At 36.5% G+C, this 19,844-nt stretch overlaps 1 long non-coding RNA gene across 1 annotated transcript in view; it reads left to right on the plus strand.

Moving 5' to 3' along the window:
• The first annotated feature begins 13,137 nt into the window (after positions 1 to 13,137).
• Positions 13,138 to 19,844, plus strand: part of LOC144576682 (uncharacterized) — a 332,988-nt gene continuing 326,281 nt past the window's right edge. Inside the window, exon 1 of the long non-coding RNA XR_013519004.1 lies at positions 13,138 to 13,349. This is a non-coding gene — a long non-coding RNA (uncharacterized LOC144576682). The remainder of the gene's footprint in view (positions 13,350 to 19,844) is intronic.

Consider the following 19,844-nt stretch of genomic DNA (forward strand, 5'->3'; position numbering starts at 1 on the left):
ACAAGATCTATATGAGAAGCACTATAGAACTCTGATTATCAAAATTAAAAAATTAAAGAACTAGAGACATAGTTCATGTTCGTGACAGGAAGAGGTAATATTCCTGAAAGGTCAGTTCTTCACAGCTTGATCTAGATATTAATGTAATCCCAATCAAAACCCCAGCAAGTAATTTTGCAGATGTGGAAAACATAGTTCCAAATTTTATACTGAGAGATAAAGATCAGAATTGTCAATACAATACTGAAAGAGAAAAATAAATTCTGAGGACTGCCGCTATTCAACTTTAGGACTTACTATAAAGCTAAAGTAACAAAGACAGTGTGGTTTTGGAGACAGAACAGAAAAATAGATTGAGAGAACAGAAGAGGCAGTTCAGAAATATACCCACACAAACATAGTCAACTAATCTGTGACAATAGAGCAAAGAATAAATAATGGAAAAATTAGCATCTTTTTAATAAATTGTGCTGGAACAACGAGCATCCACAGGCAAAAAGGTGAATATAGACACAGACATTACACTTTCCATAAGTATTAACTGAAAATGGTTCATAGAATTGCATCTAAAAACATGAAACTATAAAACTTCTAAAATATAACATAGGAGAAAATGTATATTACCTTTGGTTTGGTGATGACATTTTAGATACAATATCAACGGCATGACCCATGAAAGAAGTAATTAATAGTAGGGACTTCACTAATAAAAAGGTCTTGCTTTGAAAAGGCCACTGCTAAGGGGATGAAAAGAAAGAAAACATACTTGGAGAAAAATATTTGCCGAAGATATATCTGATAAAGGACTTGTATCTAAAATATAATAATAATTTATATATTATATATAATAATAATAATTCAACAATGAGAAAAAAAAACAGATTAAACATGAGGAAAAGATGAAAAGAGGCCAGGCATGGTGGATCATACCTGTAATCTCAATATTTTGGGACTCCAGGGCAGGAGAATCACTTGAGGCTAGGAGTTCTAGGCCAGTCCAGGCATAAGAGTGAGACCGTTTCTGGAAAAAAATTGAAATATTAGCCAGGCATGGGGATGTGCTTCTGTAGTCTAAGCTACTCCAGAGGATGAGGCAGGAGAATCACTTGAGCCCAAGAATTCAAGGCTGCAGTAAGCTGTGATGATACCACTGCACTTCAATCTAAGCAACAGAGTTAAGCCCCGTCTATCTGAAAAAAAAAAAAAAAAAGGTAACACCTCAAAAGAAGGTAGACAGATGGCAGATAAGTAAATGAAAAGAACCTCCACATCATATGTCATTAAGAAATTGCAAATTAAAACAAAGATGAGATACCACTACATATAGTATTACCTATTAGATATATACATATACACATATCTATTAGAATGATAACAACTCAAGACACTGAAGACACCAAATTCTGAGAATGTGGAACAAAAGGAAACCTCATTCATTAGAGTGAAAATGTAAAGTGGTACAGCCACTTGCTGGAAAGTTGGGCAGTTTCTTACAAAATATATTCTTACCATATAATCCAGAAATCACATTCCTTGATGTTTACTCACATTCTGTTCACAAAAAAACTTGCACGTTCATATTTATGGCAGCTTATTTATAATTGTCAAAACTTGGAAGCAGCCATGATGTCCTTTGGGAGAGTAATGGACAAATTAACCATGTTACATCTATAGAGTAGACTACTCTAGGTGCCTCATGTAAGTGGAATCAGGAACTATTTGTCCTATTGTGACTGACTTATTTAATTTAGCATTATGTCTTTAAGGTTAATCCATGTTACAATGTGTCAAAATTTCCTTCTTTTCTATTGTTCAATACTATCTTATATGTATATATCACATTTTATTTGTTCATTCATTCTTTGATGGATATTTAGGTAGCTTCACCCTTTGGCTATTGTGAATATTGTTTATATGAACATGGATATATAACTGTCTGTTCAAACTTTGCTTTCAATTATTTTGGGTATATAACCAGAAAGGAACTTGTTGGATTATATGATGACTCTATTTTAATTTTTTGAGGAAACTCCAGACTGTTTTTTATAGTGGCTATACTGTATTACATTCCTACCAATAGTGCACACACTTTCCAATTACTTCACATCTTCAGTTGTTATTGTGACCTACTGATTTTTGACGAGTGACAACTACATACTATGGGGGAGGAGAAGCAACAGTCTCGTCAGCCAATGGTACTGGGAAAACTAGATTTTCACATGCAGTGAAATAAAATTGAACACCTACTTCATACAATATACAAAAATTTATTTGACATTGATCAACAACTTAAATATAAGCTAAAATTATAAAATTTCTAGAGGAAAACATAAGAGAAAATATTCATAATCTTGGAATCCGCAATTAATTAGGTATGATGGTAAAAGCAATCAGTAAGACAAATTTAGATAAGTTGCACTATATTAAAATTAAAATATTTTGTTTACCAACGTTTGTTATCAAGAAAACCAAAAGACAACCTATACAATGGAATACAATATTTGCAAATTATATACCACATAAGAGTTTAATATCTAGTTTAATTTTAAAAACATCTACAACTCTACAACAATAATGTCAGTAAACCAATTTAAAAATTACCATAAGCCTTGAATAGACACTTCTCAGAGAAGATAAACAGATGACAATAAACACATGAAAAAATGCTCAACATCATTTGTCATTCAGGTAAGGCAAATCAAACCATAATGAGATATCACTTCATATCTACTAGTATGGTAATAATAACAATAATGAACAGTAACAGATGTTAACAGAAGTGTGGAAAAATTGTAATCCTCCTACGATGCCACCACTGTGGAAGAAACTTAACAGTTGTTCCAAAAGGCAAATGGGACTAATGTTGCACTCTACAATTGGGGAAAATACAAGAAAGGCTGCTCTTGCTACTTTTGTTCAACCTAGTGCTGAAAGTTTTACCAGTGTGATAAGGCAACGAAAGGAAATAAAAGAGATACATTTTGAAAAGGAAGAGAGAATTTTTTTTTCAGATCACACAGGTGTGTATGGAGAAAATCCAAAACAATCTATTGAAACGACCTAAAACTAATAGGTTTGTTTATCAAGTTTGCAAATAAAAAATTAACATACAAATACAACATTGTTATAAATGGAGAAAATTCAAAAGAACCTACAAAAACTTCCAGGAATTAATATGTAATTTTACCAAGAGTGCAAATACAACATCGTAATACACAGGTCAATTGTACTTCTAAATTTTGGCACTGAATACATGGATTGAAATTTAAAGATAGAATTTCATTTAAAATTACCAAAAAATAAAATATTTAGGTGTAAATGTAACAAAACATGCACAAGATTGTATGTTGAAAACTATACAATGTTTTTCAAGACACGATATGATGAAATACATTAAAGGTGAACTAAATGAATAAAGATACTGCTCCATGGATTGGAAAACTCAACATAGTAAAGCTGTTAATTCTCCCATTATAAATTCATATATGAGTTTAATATGCAACTTATAAAAATCCTAGAAATATGTTTTTGTAGATATCAACAAAATTATTCTAAAATTTATATTCAAATTTATATCCAAAGTGAAAACCAGAACAGCTTACATGATTTTGAAAAGAGCATAAATTGGAAGAAAATGGTCTACCTGGTTTCAAGGCTTGTATAGCTACAGTGGTCCAGATTATGTGCTATCTGAAAAGGGACAGATACATCAATCCATGAAACAGAGGACAAACATCTTACAGGCCCTCATAGAAATGCCCAAATTGATATGGACAGGAGACAGGAAAATACTGGGCAGAAGAGAGTGGTTCCTTGGCAAAATCTGCAATCCTGGTAGACCCTCAAACCTGGTAGACCCATGGCCCTAAATAGGGAAAGCCATTCTTATTTCCCTGCCCTAAAAGTTGTCTTTTGGCTCACTATGCCCCTTATCCTGTAAACCCTGAATCCCAGACTCCAGAAGCAGACAAGCAGGCAAGGACACGAGGAGAAAAGCACATGGACGTCAGTCAGAAGGATGACACCGGCAGAGAAAGAGAGAAGAGGAGGAATATGTGAATGTCAAGAGGAGTTTGGCTGGGGGCATTGGAGAAGCTGGACAGCTCATCTTTCCATTCCATCCCTCCCTTCTGGCTCCCCATCCATCTCGCTGAGAAACACCTCCACCACTCTATGAATGCAAAACCCTGCGTTCATCCTTCAAGCCTGTGTGTGACCCAGTCTTTCTGGGGCACTGGACAAGAGCTCAGGATACAGAAAGCTATCACATTGGCCCTAGCTTTTGCAGAAAGGCAGAGGGTCCACTGAGCTGGTTAACACTCAAGCCATCCCTGGACAGCAGTGCTAAAAGGGCACACTGGAACACACTCCCGCTTGGGCTCCTACCTGGTTGCTACCCCGCCCCTCAGGGGTTTGAGCAGTGGCAGTGACCAAACACACAAGCCAGACCCCTGTTGCACATCCTGCAAGGGGGACCAGGATATTCTCCAGTTTCAAAATGATTTCTGTCAAAGGTATAAATACAGTTGAATGAAGGAAAATTTTAACAAATGGTGCTGGAGCAACTGGAGGTCCATAGGGAAAAGAAATTAATGTTGACCTAAGTCTCACATCTCATAAAAAATTTACTCAAAATGAATGACATACATAAATGTAAAAGGAAAATCTAGAAAACTTAAAAAATTATTGGAGGAAATCTTTAAAATTCAGGGCTAGTCAAATAGTTCTTAGATAACACTGTAAGCACAAACTATAAAATGAAGAATTGATAAACCAGCCTCATAAAAATGAAACACTTTTGTGCTTTGGAAGACCCTGTTAAAAGATTGAAATGATCTGCTTCTGAGTTGGAGAAAATGCTTCAAACCATATATCTGACAAGGGACTAGAATCTACAACTCTCAAAATTCAAGAGTAAAATACCAAGCAATTCCATTAGAAAGTGGGCAGAAGATATTAAGGATATATACAAATAGTCAATAAGCATATGATATGATGTTCCACATCATTAGGCATTAAGGAATTGCAAATTAAAACCAAAGTGAGAGATCCCTGCACGCCTATGAGAATGGCTGAAATGATAAATTTGTAGAACTATTAGGTCCTATATGAGAAAAAAAAACTGGATCTTTCATACATTACTGGTGGGAATGTAAAATGTTCTAGCCACTTTGGAAAACAGAATGGAAGATTCTTAAAATAAAATCAATCAAACAAAACTAAACTTGAAACTACCTTATAACTAAGCAATACCATGACTGGACACGGATCCCAGAGAAATAAATTCATGTTCACACAAAAATCTGTACACAAATATTTATAGTAGCTTTATTTGTAATGTCCCCAAATTGCAAACATCTAGAAGTCTGACAGTGAGTGAATTGTTAAACTGTGGTACATCCACACCATGAATACTACTTAGTAATACAAAGAAACAGATTTTTTTTTTTTGAGACGGAGTTTCGCTATTGTTACCCAGGCTGGAGTGCAATGGCGCGATCTTGGCTCACCACAACCTCCACCTCCTGGGTTCAGGCAATTCTCCTGCCTCAGCCTCCCGAGTAGCTGGGATTACAGGCACGTGCCACCATGCCCAGCTAATTGTTTTTTGTATTTTTAGTAGAGATGGGGTTTCACCATGTTGACCAGGATGGTCTTGATCTCTTGACCTCATGATCCACCCGCCTCGGCCTCCCAAAGTGCTGGGATTACAGGCGTGAACCACCGTGCCCGGCCTGAAACAGATTTTTATATAAATAACGATATGTATGAATCTCCAGAGAATTATGGCAAGTGAAAAAAGCCAATCTTATAAGGTTACACTCCATATGAGTTCATTAATATAACATTTACAAACTAACAAAACTGTGGAAATACACAGTAGATGAGTGGATGGCAGGGTCTAGGGAAGAGGTGGGAGTGATTGGGAGGTGGGTTGCAAAAAAGGAACATAAGGCATCCTAGTGGTGCAGAACTGTTCAATCAAGTGTCTGCGTCAATGCCAATTTCCTAGTTGTGATGTACATAGTTTTGATGTCACTACTGGGAGAAACTGTGTAAAGGGTACAGTATGTGTTATTTCTTGTAACTCTCTATGAATCTTTAGTTATCTAAAAAACAAGTTTAAACAGAAATGAAAGAGTACCATATTTGAAAATACTTGATGATAAAACAGAGATCATAAAGAGAAAAAATAAATGCATTGTAATGAGCATCTCAAAACTGAAAAAGCTGTAATAAAGGTATAAAACTGTGGATTCATTTTGTTGATTGTTTTCTTTACTGTGAAGAAGATTTTTAGTCTGACTTGATTCTATTTATTTATTCCATTTGATCCCATTTATTGAATTTTGCTTTTGTGGCCTGAGTCTTTGATGTGATACCCAAAAAGTCATTGCAAGGACAATGCTTAGGGGCATTTCCCCTATGTTCTCTTCTAAGACAGTTTCGAGTTTACACTCAGGTACTTTGTCCATTTTGAGTTGATTTTTGTGTATCGTGTAAGAAAAAAGGTCCAGTTTTATTCTCTGCATGTGAAAATCCAGTTTTTCTAGCACGACGTGTTGAAATAATTATCATTTCTTCATTATGTCTCTTTGATGTCCTTGTGAAAACCTAGTTCACTGACAAACGTATATGTCATTTCAAGGTTCTCTCTTTTGTTTCATGGCACCCTCACACCTGAATGACAGTTTGATGTGCACAGAATTCTATATCGATGTCTATTTTTCATTAGCACTAGAAGGGTATTATTTCATTGCTAAAAACATTTTAAACTTTTAAGCATTTTACTCTCATCCAACACTTTATATTTATTGTTTCACTAAGAATTTTCAGGTAGGGACTAAATTTTATTTGTATCACTAAGGACTTGGCATTCTTTATAATTCAAGGATTCATGTCTTTCATTCAAACTGAAACATTCTGTAAATTCACTTCCTTTTTTTGGAAACAGAGTCTTGCTCTGTCACCCAGGCTGGAGTGCAGTGATACAATCATGGTTCAGTGCAACCTCGACCTCCTGGACTCTAGAGATTCTCCCACCCCAGCATCCTAAGTAGCTGGGACCACCTGTGTGCACCACCATATACAGCTGATTTTTAAAACATTTTGTAAAGATGAGATCTCACAATGTTTCCCAGGCTGGTCTTGAACTCCTGGGATCAAGCAATTCCTCCCACCTTGGCCTCCTGGAATTACAAAAGTGAGCGACTGCACCTGACCCTCAATTCATTTCCAAATCTTCTTCTCAGTATTGTTGGATCCTTTCATTTCATTACCTGTGTTTCCTTATTGCTTGTTCATTATTTTAAATCTATGTCGGTTATTACTGCATTTCAAAGTGTTTTCTCACATCTTTTTGTAGTTTGGCTGTGTCTAATTTGCTGTTAAACTTACCAATTAAATTTTTAAATGAAGCGATTATTTTTCCTTTTATTAGATTTCTTGTTAGTACATTTTAAGAGCTGTCCTGAGTATTCTAATTTTATATCATCCTTTTATTATATTTTGATTTCTACTCCTATTTTTATTTCTTTAATATGTTTGAACATATTTTCTGTGTCTTTCAAGTTGTCTCATTAGGTGAGGTTCCTTGGACTATTAACCTTGTAGTTAAAAATTCTCTTCTGTTTGTTTTTCCCTCATGACACATTTAGTTTGAAAGTTTTCTTTGTGGTCTTAGTAAACTTGGGAGTGACTTTTTTCTACAGATATTAGTTTGCCCTGGGTTTATGTACACGTCTTAAGTGGGTGAGGTGCCCAGGTTTTCCCTGGTCACTTTTGTGTTAAATTTTTGGTTTGGAGATGTATAGCCACTATGTGGTGTGCAACTTCTTCCTGTACATTCACAGGTGAAGTAGGCTTAGAGCTTACCATTTCACAATAGATGATATTTTTCACTTGACATTTCCTCAGGCCTTTGGATGATGTGTTTTCAGTCTCTCTTTTAGCAAAAAGGTACCAATTTCAGCGTTTTCTTTATTCAGAGTCCTTAGTTCCAACTGGATATGAGCCCAAGGCCATGTCTCTTGCCCACAGATGATATGAAAGCCCAGCCCTTGACTACTAACGCCCATATTCTCATGGGATATTACCCCTGAATACAGCATCATCAGCATATTGTAACAGGAAAGAAACAGAGGCACTTCCAAAGAACTACAAGCCTTCAATTTGCAGATGGTTTGAAAAGCAATAAAAACTGTTCAGCTTTGACTTCCACCCAAGAAGATTACTTAATAAAATGTGGGAGAATTCTGAATCATATATTCTCACCTGTGAATGAGATTTTCTTTTTTGGCTACATCATACATATTTCCTATAACGTAATGTGATAGAAAATATCTGTTACAAAACCTTTAAGATGTTTTTGCTGGTTGACACTGAATTTTGCCTAGTCATTTTGGAGATTCACATTTGCTGCTTAGCATTTTCTAAAAAATTATATGTATCCAGTGTTCCACCGATATTCTTTCTCATTTCCTTGCAACTTTTTGTTGTGTTTGTATTTTTAACCTAGCCTCACTTATGACTCATTTCCAGTAGTCTCCTCGTTAAAAGTAAAGGAAATACACTGGATTTGGGAAATCTCCTGTTTTGATTTCCACTTGTTCTTCTCATATTTTTTAAAGTGGTGTCTGCCTTTCTATTTTTAACCAATCATCAGTTTGCATAACTTAGGAATAAATAAATTTTAACATCAAGATCATGGCATCAAACTTTTGAGGATTATTTAAACAACTATGAAATAGGTAATTGTGTAGGTAGGAAAGGGTGCAGATAATATTACATAGGCATTTCCTCTTTCTGGTTTATTAATTAAAATTATGTATGCATATATCAGCAGAGAATCATAATATAATAGCTGACAATAGCCAATAGCCATTGCCTGTTTAAAAAAAAAATAGAACTTATTGGCAGCATTAAAATAAGAGGGTATTTTCTCCTTTTATGTTGGATAAAAGGGAAGTCACTATACTACTCTTTTGATGAATTACATTAATCTTAATGGAACATTTTTCCTTAAACCTGAAAGCTATTTTATAATGCTTTATGCTTAATTTTTAAAAAGAGATACAGACTCTAAAATCTCTTTGCATTCCATCTGAAGAGATGGCTGCCAGAAAAGACAGGAAGCCTTCAAGAGCCTACAGAGGTAGAGCTGATGAAAACTGCACAGAGTCCAGTGTTGCAAGACTGATGTGTGGGCAGGAATTAGACTTTCAAGAGCATCAGTGAAGGAAATCCAACACCCAACAGGCAAATAAATCAGATTTCCAGATACTTAGGTAAGATTTACAAAATTAGGAATAGAAATAAAGCTTTCAATCTAAGACACTAGCCTTTCTAATATCGGAGTTTCTTTTCTTTTTCAGAGATACTATGATTTCTTGAGAGTCGTAACAAGACAAAACAAACAGCAAAGTAGATGACATTGGGATTTGAGAAATGACATTGACATAATCAGATTATTTACTTTTCTTGGCAACTCCATACAATCACTAATCATACTTCCTTATGTAGAGAGAAAACAGAGGCTCACACTTTAGATAACTTGCCTTAGATCACAAAGTGACAAGTGAATTTAAATTTATCGCCACACTTTCAGAAGACGTTGGTCAATTATCTGCATCGATGTAAAGACATTAAGCATTTAGGAGACGGTTTTGTGTGAAAACCTCTGGGGTAAAGAAAAGAATTATCTAGGGACTAGAAAATACCTTCCAAGAAGGCATGGAAACATATTACGTACTGTGTTAGAAATACATTCTGCCATACCAGAATTGTGTAAACAAGACTGATTATTCCTTTTCCCACTCTGGGAAGCAGACTATTTGCTCTGGTAGTCGGAGGTGACCCACTAAGTTCAAGCACACATTTCTAATACTGTCAGAAAATTCAGTTCTACAGAAAGATAATAGTTTAGTGGCAGTGTTTGTACCTACCCTTCAGAATAAATTAAGTACTAATGTCACCAATAAACTATAAACGACATCGTTAATGATAAAAACATTTACTGCCTCTTCTCTAAGAAACAGATATGAATAAGTAACTCCACTTAAATATCTATGTTCTGGTATTTTCCAAGCCCTTTTCTTCTGTTGTTCATTTTGCTTCACTTTGGCCTCATAATGGTGGCCAATAAAATTGTTTTATTCTGTTGTATTAAGTCTTATATTATGACTGGTTGAACTTTCTTGGATTTTGTGTGAACTTCTAAGGAAAGTTGTTTCTCCCAGAAAGATTCCCTATAGATTTGGTTACCTTTATGTGACTATTTCTTCTCTACGATGTGTTTTCTTGCTACCATCGAAAAAGGGGGAGTTCTCTATACTCCTTTTGGTACAGGGACTTCCTATTCAGGACAATTCTGAAAACAAATTTCTTATGGAAAGATATATGGAGAAAGAATATTTCCTTTCTTCTCCTGTATTAGCAGCACATACTCCTGTATCTTCTAATAGCATCTTTTCATAGAAAAGAGTGTCACACTCCTATTTCAAGGTAAGTCTGATAGGCAGTCTAAATAGCAGGTGCAAATAAAGAACACCAGTCCTCCAAATTTTGTGACTTGAAGTCCAATATACATAATGATTAAATGGGGCTAACACCCATTCAGAAGCAGTGTATAAAGGCTTTACCCATTGTTTTTACTGGAATAAAAGAGAAAAGAGCCTCAGGGTTGGTGCATTAATATTAAAACTAAATAGAACCTCTGCTTCCCATAAATGGAGGTATCTCACCATGTGTATATGTGTGCCTGTGTGTATGTGTAACGGAGTCCCTCTCTTGGGTAGAATGGCTCTGTAATGACTCTCAATCCACAAGAAGAGGAATGTAAGATGTCAGAATCATATTTCTCCTTATGATGCCAAGATTGTTATGAAATAGACTGTATATGATTCTATTTTAACTCTGCCTCTCTCTAGGGTAATCTCAGTGAATCAAACTTATAATTGCTCTGAAATAGAAGAGAAATAAGCTTTAAAAAACTCACAATTTATCCCCCATCCATACAGTGATTTAAGATAGCTTCTTGTGCCATCCTAAATATAAAATATTTCAGTTTACACTTTATTTATGGAACTATAAGTATGCTAACAATTTTCGTTGCATAAAACAGATGTGTTTTGAGGAAAATATATATTTCCCATGTGCCCATTTATAGATATATGGTTTCTCTTGGGAGTTGAAAATATTTTCATTTTTTTTCTCTCAAATCCCTTTAGAGGTAATTATCTGCTTACAGTTCTTATTTTCTTTTATAATGAAATAGAATCATATGATACCAGTTACTAGCTCAATTAAGGTCCTTGGCTTCTCAACTTGAATCTACGTTACTAACAAGTAGGTTTTTCGATCTCACTTTTTTTCTTCTGATAAAACAGTTTCACAGAATTAAATGTTAGCATATTTCAGGATTGAAACTCTATATGTCGATTTTAATCATATATACATGCAATTATTTATATGTGCAATCAACTAAACTATATGCATATAGAAAATGAATAGACATATCTTCCTTTCGCTTAACAATGTCCTGTATTTTTATTACCAAAAATGTGAATCTTATATAGACTTCTATAAGCCAGCCTTTTGAGATATAATAAATTATGAGCAATTTATTGATATTTCAATAAATGATATTTCAATTATATATGTGTTTGTAGATAGATAGATATGGAGATAGATGATAGATAGATAGATAGATAATCTCCAATCAACCTGAAGAAATTTAATTATCTGTCCACTCAGAACTGGAAATTATAGGAAAAGAAGAAAGGAAATAGTGTCAAGTTAGTGCTTTCATTTTTCCATTTGGAGTTTTTTTCTTATTTGATCAGATACAAACTATCGTGGACATCCTGTTAAGATTTGCACACAGCAGCTTTCTTCCTCACTCCAGAATGCAGACAGGGTTTCTCACTGGCCTCCAACTGCTTGTCCTAAGACTAAACATGCTTAAGAACTATCTTCTCTCTAAAGAAAGAGTGTAGGGAGAAGGAGTGCATGGAGTCTCTTAGGATGGAGCAGAGAGTTACCCTTCCAGTGACTCACACCCATCCCTAATTGTCCTATATTTTTGATGGGCTCCAACTCTGAATTTCCCATTTATGATGAGAAATTCAGCTGCTCAAGCTCGTTGCTGGCATTCTTCCTTCCTTGTTTTCCTTCAATACCCCCAACCCTGCCTTATTTTCCTTCTTCCTTTTTCTCTTCTTTCTCCCTCTCCCCGAAAACAGATATCTTGAGTGCTTTGTGCATAATCGGTGAGATATGCCATCTCTCTCTTTTGCTCTCCCCTCCAAGCCCCAAAGATACCCCTATTCGGCCAATCAGATTGGATATCCAAAGATATTGAAAAAGGAATCATAGGAAACTAACATATAACTTTAATCATAGGAAACTAACATATTTTCCTTCATGACTGCAAAACCGCAGCAGCTGTTAACTCTTCTGAGAGAGGAGAGTGGGAGCTACCATTCTCAGGCTCCTTATAGAAAGAAGAGCTAAATCAGTTAAGGGCAAAATGGCAAAAAGCCTTAAGATCCTGCTGGAACAGTGAGATTTCAACTCTTCTGTTTTTCTGTCTTTTAAGAGATATTCATTTTATTCTACAGAAATCTTTAGAAATGTTGTTCTCCCCAGGCCTGAATTACCCCAAATCTGTCATTCCATAGAGAGAGATCCTAAATAATTTGTTTCAGGAAATGACTAGCCAAACCTATCTGTATGCTGAGCTCCCCACAAAACACTCTGTCTTTCTATCTACACTCAGCTTACACAGAAGATAAAGTGCTTTATTTCTTTGTAGAGTTTGGTGTTTGGGAAATTGTTCCCTATTGTACTAAGAGGGGATCCACAGGTAATGAATGCAGCAGTTAAGTTGGTCCTAGGGAGAGGAATGAGTCTTGCTTTCTGCTCACAAATAAGGCAAGCTTTATGTGGATTGCAGAATTCCAGAAACCCAGAAGGAGAACATAAATGCTGGCATTACCTTCTGATTTCAGCCATGTGAGACTGTCTCTATTGAACAAGATTGGACATGAACAAAGCCAGTCTATTCTCAGCTTGCCAGCTGCAGCTCAGCTTTTGGGTGAAATGAGGTATTTATTTGCTCTCTTCTTCTCTCCTTGTAGAGGCTCCTTTCATATGAATCACGCGTGTGAAACTCCTTGTACCATTTAAAATTCTTTCTGTTAGTTCCATTCTATCTACATCTGAAGGAATATTCAATGGAAAGATCTAGGGTAGAGCGTGGAGGGGAATGTTTGAGATTACAAATAAGCTCATCACTGGATTTTGAGACAGGCTAAGTCTCCACTACAGACAACAAACTTGTCTTAAAGGTAAGCAATCTCTTTTTCAGGAGTTTATCACCTGCTTCTTGCCCTTTTGGCTAAGATCAGGTGTAGGAATTTATCTGCTACAGACATTCGAATTGTAGTTGAAGTAATATTTCTTCACGGACAGATGAAGGACCTACTTTTGATAAAATTCATAAGTCATAATGATATGAAAGATGTCCCTTTTCTCTACCCACCCTACACACCACTGATTTAAAAACTCCCAATGCCCAGCAAATACATCAGGAACTCTGAGGATGAAACCCAGGTATTAGTATTTTTAAAGCTCCCTATGAGTTTCCAATGTGCAATATACATATATATATATATTTATTTATTTAATATAAATAATATGTATTTATTTTAAATTTATTATAAATGTATATTTATTTCAAATTTATTTAATCCATTTAATATATATCATATATACCCTGTCTCTACATATATATCTATAATGTATGTAACATATATATGTATAATATATATAAAGTATAAATATATTTAGATATATACTAAATCTTGCATATATGTTTAGATATATAAATAGATTTAGACTTTGTGTTTTTTTTTTAATTTATATATTTATACATCTTTTTTTATTATACTTTAAGTTCTGGGGCACATGTGCAGATTGTGCAGGTTTGTTACGTAGGTATACACGTGTCATTGTGGTTTGCTGCATCCATCCCTCGTCATCTACTTAGGTATTTCTACTAATGTTAGCCTCCAATCCCTTCACCCTTGTTATTCCTCTTCTCACCCCCGTGCACCCCCCAACAGACCCCGGTGTGTGATGTTCCCCTTCTTGTGTCCATGTGTTCTCATTGTTCAACACCCACTTATGAGTAAGAACATGCAGTGTATGGTTTTCTGTCCATGTGTCAGTTTGCTGAGAATGATGGTTTCCAGCTTCATCCATGTCCCTGCAAAGGACATGAACTCATCCTTTTTTTATGGCTGCATACTATTCCATGGTGTGTATGTGCCACATTTTCTTTGTCCAGTCTATCATCGCTGTGCATTTGGGTTGGTTCCATATATTACATATATATGTAAAAATGCTTCATATATAAAATATGTTGAGACAGGATCTTGCTGTGTCACCCAGGCTGGAGTACAGTGATGCAATCATATCTCCTTGCAGTCTCAAATTCAGCCCTGGGCTCAGGCAATTCTTCTGCCTTAGCCTCCTGAGTAGCTGAAACTACAGACTTGCCCCATCATGCCTAGCTGGCTTTTAGATTTTTTGCAGAGGAATGGTCTTGCTATGTTTCTCAGGCTGGTCTTAGACTCCTGGTCTCTGCCTCCCAAAGTGTAGGGATTATAGATGTCAGCAACCATTCCCAGTTAATTTCAGAAATATTGTATTAAGAAATTTTAGACAATTGTGGTTGCATGTGGGTTATATTGTGAGAGGAGACAGAAAATTTGCCCAAGGAGTAGAACTCACAATATTTCAGCAAGGGTCTACTCCATTTAGAATAAAGTCAATATCTTTGCCTTGATGGGAGCTAGCACCTTATTAAATTCTCCACATTTTTAGAATCTTGCCCTTGTCCTTGCTGAACTTTGTAAGTACTGTGTAATAGTAAGACTAATATTTGAGGGTATTAATATGTGATTAGTGTGTCAATGGACATTTCTATTGGCAAATACGTTTGTGTCCCCTATGCTAGACTTGTCAAATATGAAGTTATCCCATAGAGGGAAAATACTCTTCTGTAAATGCTTATCCAAGAAATGGAAAGGCTTAATATTTCCTTGCTGTCTTCTCTAGAGGAAATATTCTCTAAGGTCTAAGTTTCTTGTGACTGCCTATCTTTTTCCTTGGAATGTTGGGGTAAATACTTCCAGTTTTCACTGTGGAAGGCATATCAGTTATTGTGTTCTTGCTCACATAACATCTTAGGGACTCGTCCTCATATAATCGCCCTGAAAGAACCCATTATGACAGCTTCATGTACTTGGTGAGATGACCCAAGAGAAAACAATCAGACTGCCTTTCCTGGGAATCAGAAACTGGGCTAGTGAGTGACGTATAATCAGCGACATGACGATGGCCCAAATATTAATTTTTTGTTAGAGTCAGTGACCATAAAAATAAAAATTCAACATCCACTGATGTTTAGAGCAGTTCACTGAGAATGGAGAAAGCATATTTAAGTAGAAAACGCTGATCTTCACAGAAAGTAATAAAGTGTTGTGCAGGGAAAGTAGATGCAAGATGCAGTATACCCCAGTGAATGATGCAGGTTGCATCCAGATCTGGAACCTTCCATTTATTTTGTCAGCTTCTATAAGATTGTGTATTGCGGCTTATCAGCCACCTCCCTTATATGCTGACCATGTTTTTGTGGCATTCTGTTTCCTGCAACTAAAAGGTATTGATAAAAACATCATCCTTCAATGCCTGCTTTTCTATATCCTGCTTCCCCTCATCCTGCAGATGACTATGTTAGTTTCCAAGAGTTGCTATAACAAAGTGCTGTGAACTTTGTGGATTATAACAACAGAAGGTCATTCTCACACTTATGGAGCCTAAACATCAAAAACTGTGTTTTCAACAGAGCCATGCTCCCATGAAGCTCTAGAGAGGAGTCTTTCCTTGCCTTGTCTAGCTTCCAGTAGTTGTAAACAATCCTTGGCATTCCTTAACTAGCAGATGTACTACTCCATTCTCTCTGTGTTCACTTGATGCTCTCCCCAGTGATTGTGTGTGTGTGTGTGTGTGTGTACATGTATGTCTTTTTTCTCTTCTAGACACTAATTAGTGTCTAATCCAGACACTGGATTAGGGCCCACCGTAATCCAACATGAATCCATCTTAACTAGTTATATCTGCAGCAACTTTATTCTAAATAAAGTCACATTATGAGGTTTAGGTTGGACATGACTTTTGAGGGACACTCTTCAGCTCACTGTAATGATATAATCTATAAAACTGTTCTTTCTTGAACCCAAGCAACATTTTGTTCCAAAAGGCCTCCTCGCAGGGTGTCCATATTGAAAAATGATGTGACTCCAAGACATGTTCATTTACATCACTCTAGTAAGCTAGAGAGAAAGGCATTTGAGGATGAAAACAAAACAGTGGTTAGTTTCTACTTGTGTCCAAGCGTATAACATAGAACTGCTAGATAAGATATTAATGATCACAAAAATAAGATAAATTAAACCAGAGCCAGTTTAAGCAGATGCGCCATGCTCTGAGTTTGTTGAGAGTCCGCTTTTATGCCAGCGTCCGAAAGTCAGCTAGAGCTCAAACCTCTTGGCCGAGAACAAAGGGCAGTCAACATTTTTATATCAACTTAGGGTCAAGAGGACGGTAAGCAGATTATTACAGAAGCAGAAGGAGCAGGTTAGGGGAAGGGCAGGGGTGCCTAACAACAAAATTCTGTTTAAAGTTGTTTTTCACTCAGGATGTGGGGTAGGTACACAGTTGCAGGTACAGGATGTATGGGCCAGTGGGCCCTTTTTCTCAGAAAATTGGTTACAAAGATGCCAGGTGTCTCAGACTACAAAGTTCTCTGAACAGAATGCCCTACATAGCTCAGGGTGGGCAAAATGGAGTTGGCAGGATTGTTGAAAATGTATTCATCACAGCCAAGCCAGGGCATTTCAGTAAGACCTTCTCAGAGGTTGCAAATAAGTGAAACCACAGTCTGACAGCATCTAGGAAACTGCCATATATTTTCTTCCGTAGAGCAGAATCTAATCAGGTGGTGGTGTACTGTGCAGGAACACCTTCCATCTCACTGTCTGTTTCTCTCGATATTCAAGTTCTTCACTTGGATGTGTCACTGTTCATAGACCTTCTTGGACACAGAGGGCAAGGGGTAAATTTCTACTCTCAGTGTTTAGACAAGACTTTCTTGCTGTCACAAGCAAGGTGCTATATTCCATTGTTGGCAGCCTCTAGCTGCTTCTGTGTGGATGATCTACGAATTCTCTATCTACATAAATCTCAAGAATCATACAACAATAGGGAAATCTAGGCAGAATGAAATTTCTTTGTTGGGCCCATTATCTTGTATAATACCCATACCACTAAGCTGTACTGGCATTTGGGTTATAATTTGGTGATAATATGTTCTTCTGTAACAATGATCTTTTATCATGTACCCAGTTAGACCATTTGTCTTTTAAATGCCTTTCAGCATCTTGTCAAACCCTGAGATCTCATTAAACATTCATTGACTTGCTGATTGACAGACAGAAAGAGGAAGACTCATAGATCACTAAGCATGGGAACTTAATCAAGTTCTTCAAATATCCACAAATCCATGCTCTGTAGATGCCAAAAACAATACTGAATGAATAGGACAGGATGTGGATTCCAATCTTTCTTCTACTGAACCCTGTGACTTGCAGCAAATCAATTAAAGTCCTGATTCAGTTGCTTTGTGTGGTAACATGTACCACAATAGAATATAATGAAATATAATAAAATACAGTAACTTATCTACTAAAAACTGGTAAGAGCTACCTGGTATTAATGTATAATAAGTAGTGATTGCACTAGGCATATGTACCAAAAATATTGCATTTAATCCTCAAGTATGGAAATATTTCAAGTAATCCTTAGGTTTGATGTTATTGTTAACATATTGAAGATGATAAAACTGGAATTTGTGTAAGTTGAGCAGCTTGTCTAAAGTGAATGAGGCAATAATTGCTCATCCAGGGTTTGAACATAGCTCTGGACTCTTACAGTTATTCTCCTTTGGCTTGTGATACTTCTTTACAGAGGCTAGGTTAGATGATCTCCTGAGGCCCTTTTTAGTCACATCTATTATACTCTTGCATGTTAGGTGGTTATAGCAAGAAGGGTTGACTTTTGGTACATGCCTGGTAAAACACTGTAATGAGCACAGACTGTTTTTATTATCACTGTCTTCTCTGTGAACATGAACCCCCTGGATACAGCACATCCTTCAGTTTCTCTCCCTGTCCACTGTATATCTGCTATTGTTCATAGAAGTTACTTGTATTCTCCACCTTTTCTACCTGAATTTCCTCTACCGTTTAACTCATTCACACAAAGTACAAAAAGAGCAACTCTTCTTTAGCTGTTGGTTGGTATCTATATTGTCTAGAAAAATTCAGGAAGACAGCACATTCTAAGCTGTGTCCTTTGGAGGCTCTAATACAGGGGTGAGTTTGCATGTTCAAAGTAGATAGAAGGCATGTATCTTGAGTGTAGTCAGCATTTCCCTCTTGCCCACTGGTCTTTAATGAGAGCTGCTGTAGCTTAGGCCGAAAGAGGAGCCATCTCCCTGGACCAGCAGAAGGAAACATTCCATGTGGGAGCTACTGTACTGTTAATCACTCCTCCAGAGTCGCTGCTTGCTCTCTGTTGGGCAAAGGGCAGTCCTACATGCCCAGATCAGCTCAGGCCCCCTCTCCCTGGGGCATCTCAATAAACCACAAAGCAATTTTTCTTTTAATATATGCAAGTGGTCTTTCATTGCATAGACTGTACACAAAAGTGATACAATTGCACAAATAATTACCACAATGCCTTGCAGAAAGTTCCAAAGGAGAGAAGAAATAAACACAAAAAAGGCTGAAAGAAAAGAACAAGGCATTTCACTGGACTTTACACTGACTTTTCTTCATTACCCATAAGGTCACATTCAAAATCTCCTTGCATGTGGATAGCTGATAGTGGTTGGGTATTTGTCACAGGAAAAGGATCGCATTCTCTGCTGCTGCACAAATCAAGTCAATGCAGTTGATGACAGTAAGGAAGATGAATGCAAAGCCATCTAAAGTCTTGCCCCTTGATAGAGCTCAGAACCTGGTAAATCACATTAAATGGAAAACAAAGAGGAAGTTCCCTAATTCTGATGAGACGATCTGCATTTCCCATCTGCCTGAATCTCTACTATCTCTGCCTTTTTAAGAAGGTAATGATTAAAAATTATGGGAGATATTCAGGGAAAGAAACCGCAGTGTAGTTTAGATAGTTTAGGCCTGAGGGAGTCATACTTTTTGAGGTGTAAAAAAGCTGATGGAGTCCTAAGGGAGAGTTTATACTGTTGACAGTGGTAATTTGTGTTTTTATTTTCAATATGCTTTTTTCTGTTCAGAAGGTCATGCCTATATATATGGCTTACAAAGTAATATTAGGAAAACCCTGCCAGCCAGCCACCCAGGGGCAGAATTCACTCTTGAAAGAGGACTGGAGTATCTCATGGATGGTGACAATTATTTTTTGACCATTCATGATGTAAAAGAATATCATGCCTCTTTTTTTTTTTTTTTTTTCTTTTTGAGATTGAATTTAACTCTTGTTTTCCAGGCTAGAGTGCAACGGTGTGATCTTGGCTCACCACAACCTCCACCTCTTAAATTCAAGCAATTCTTCTGCCTCAGCCTCCCTAGTAGCTGGGATTACAGGCATGCCCCGCTAATTTTGTATTTTTAGTAGAGACAGAGTTTCTCCATGTTGATCAGGCTGGTTTCCAACTCCCAACCTCAAGTGATCCACCTGCT

This window comes from Callithrix jacchus, chromosome 6 (assembly GCF_049354715.1).
Source record: "Callithrix jacchus isolate 240 chromosome 6, calJac240_pri, whole genome shotgun sequence".
Classification (NCBI taxonomy): domain Eukaryota; kingdom Metazoa; phylum Chordata; class Mammalia; order Primates; family Cebidae; genus Callithrix; species Callithrix jacchus.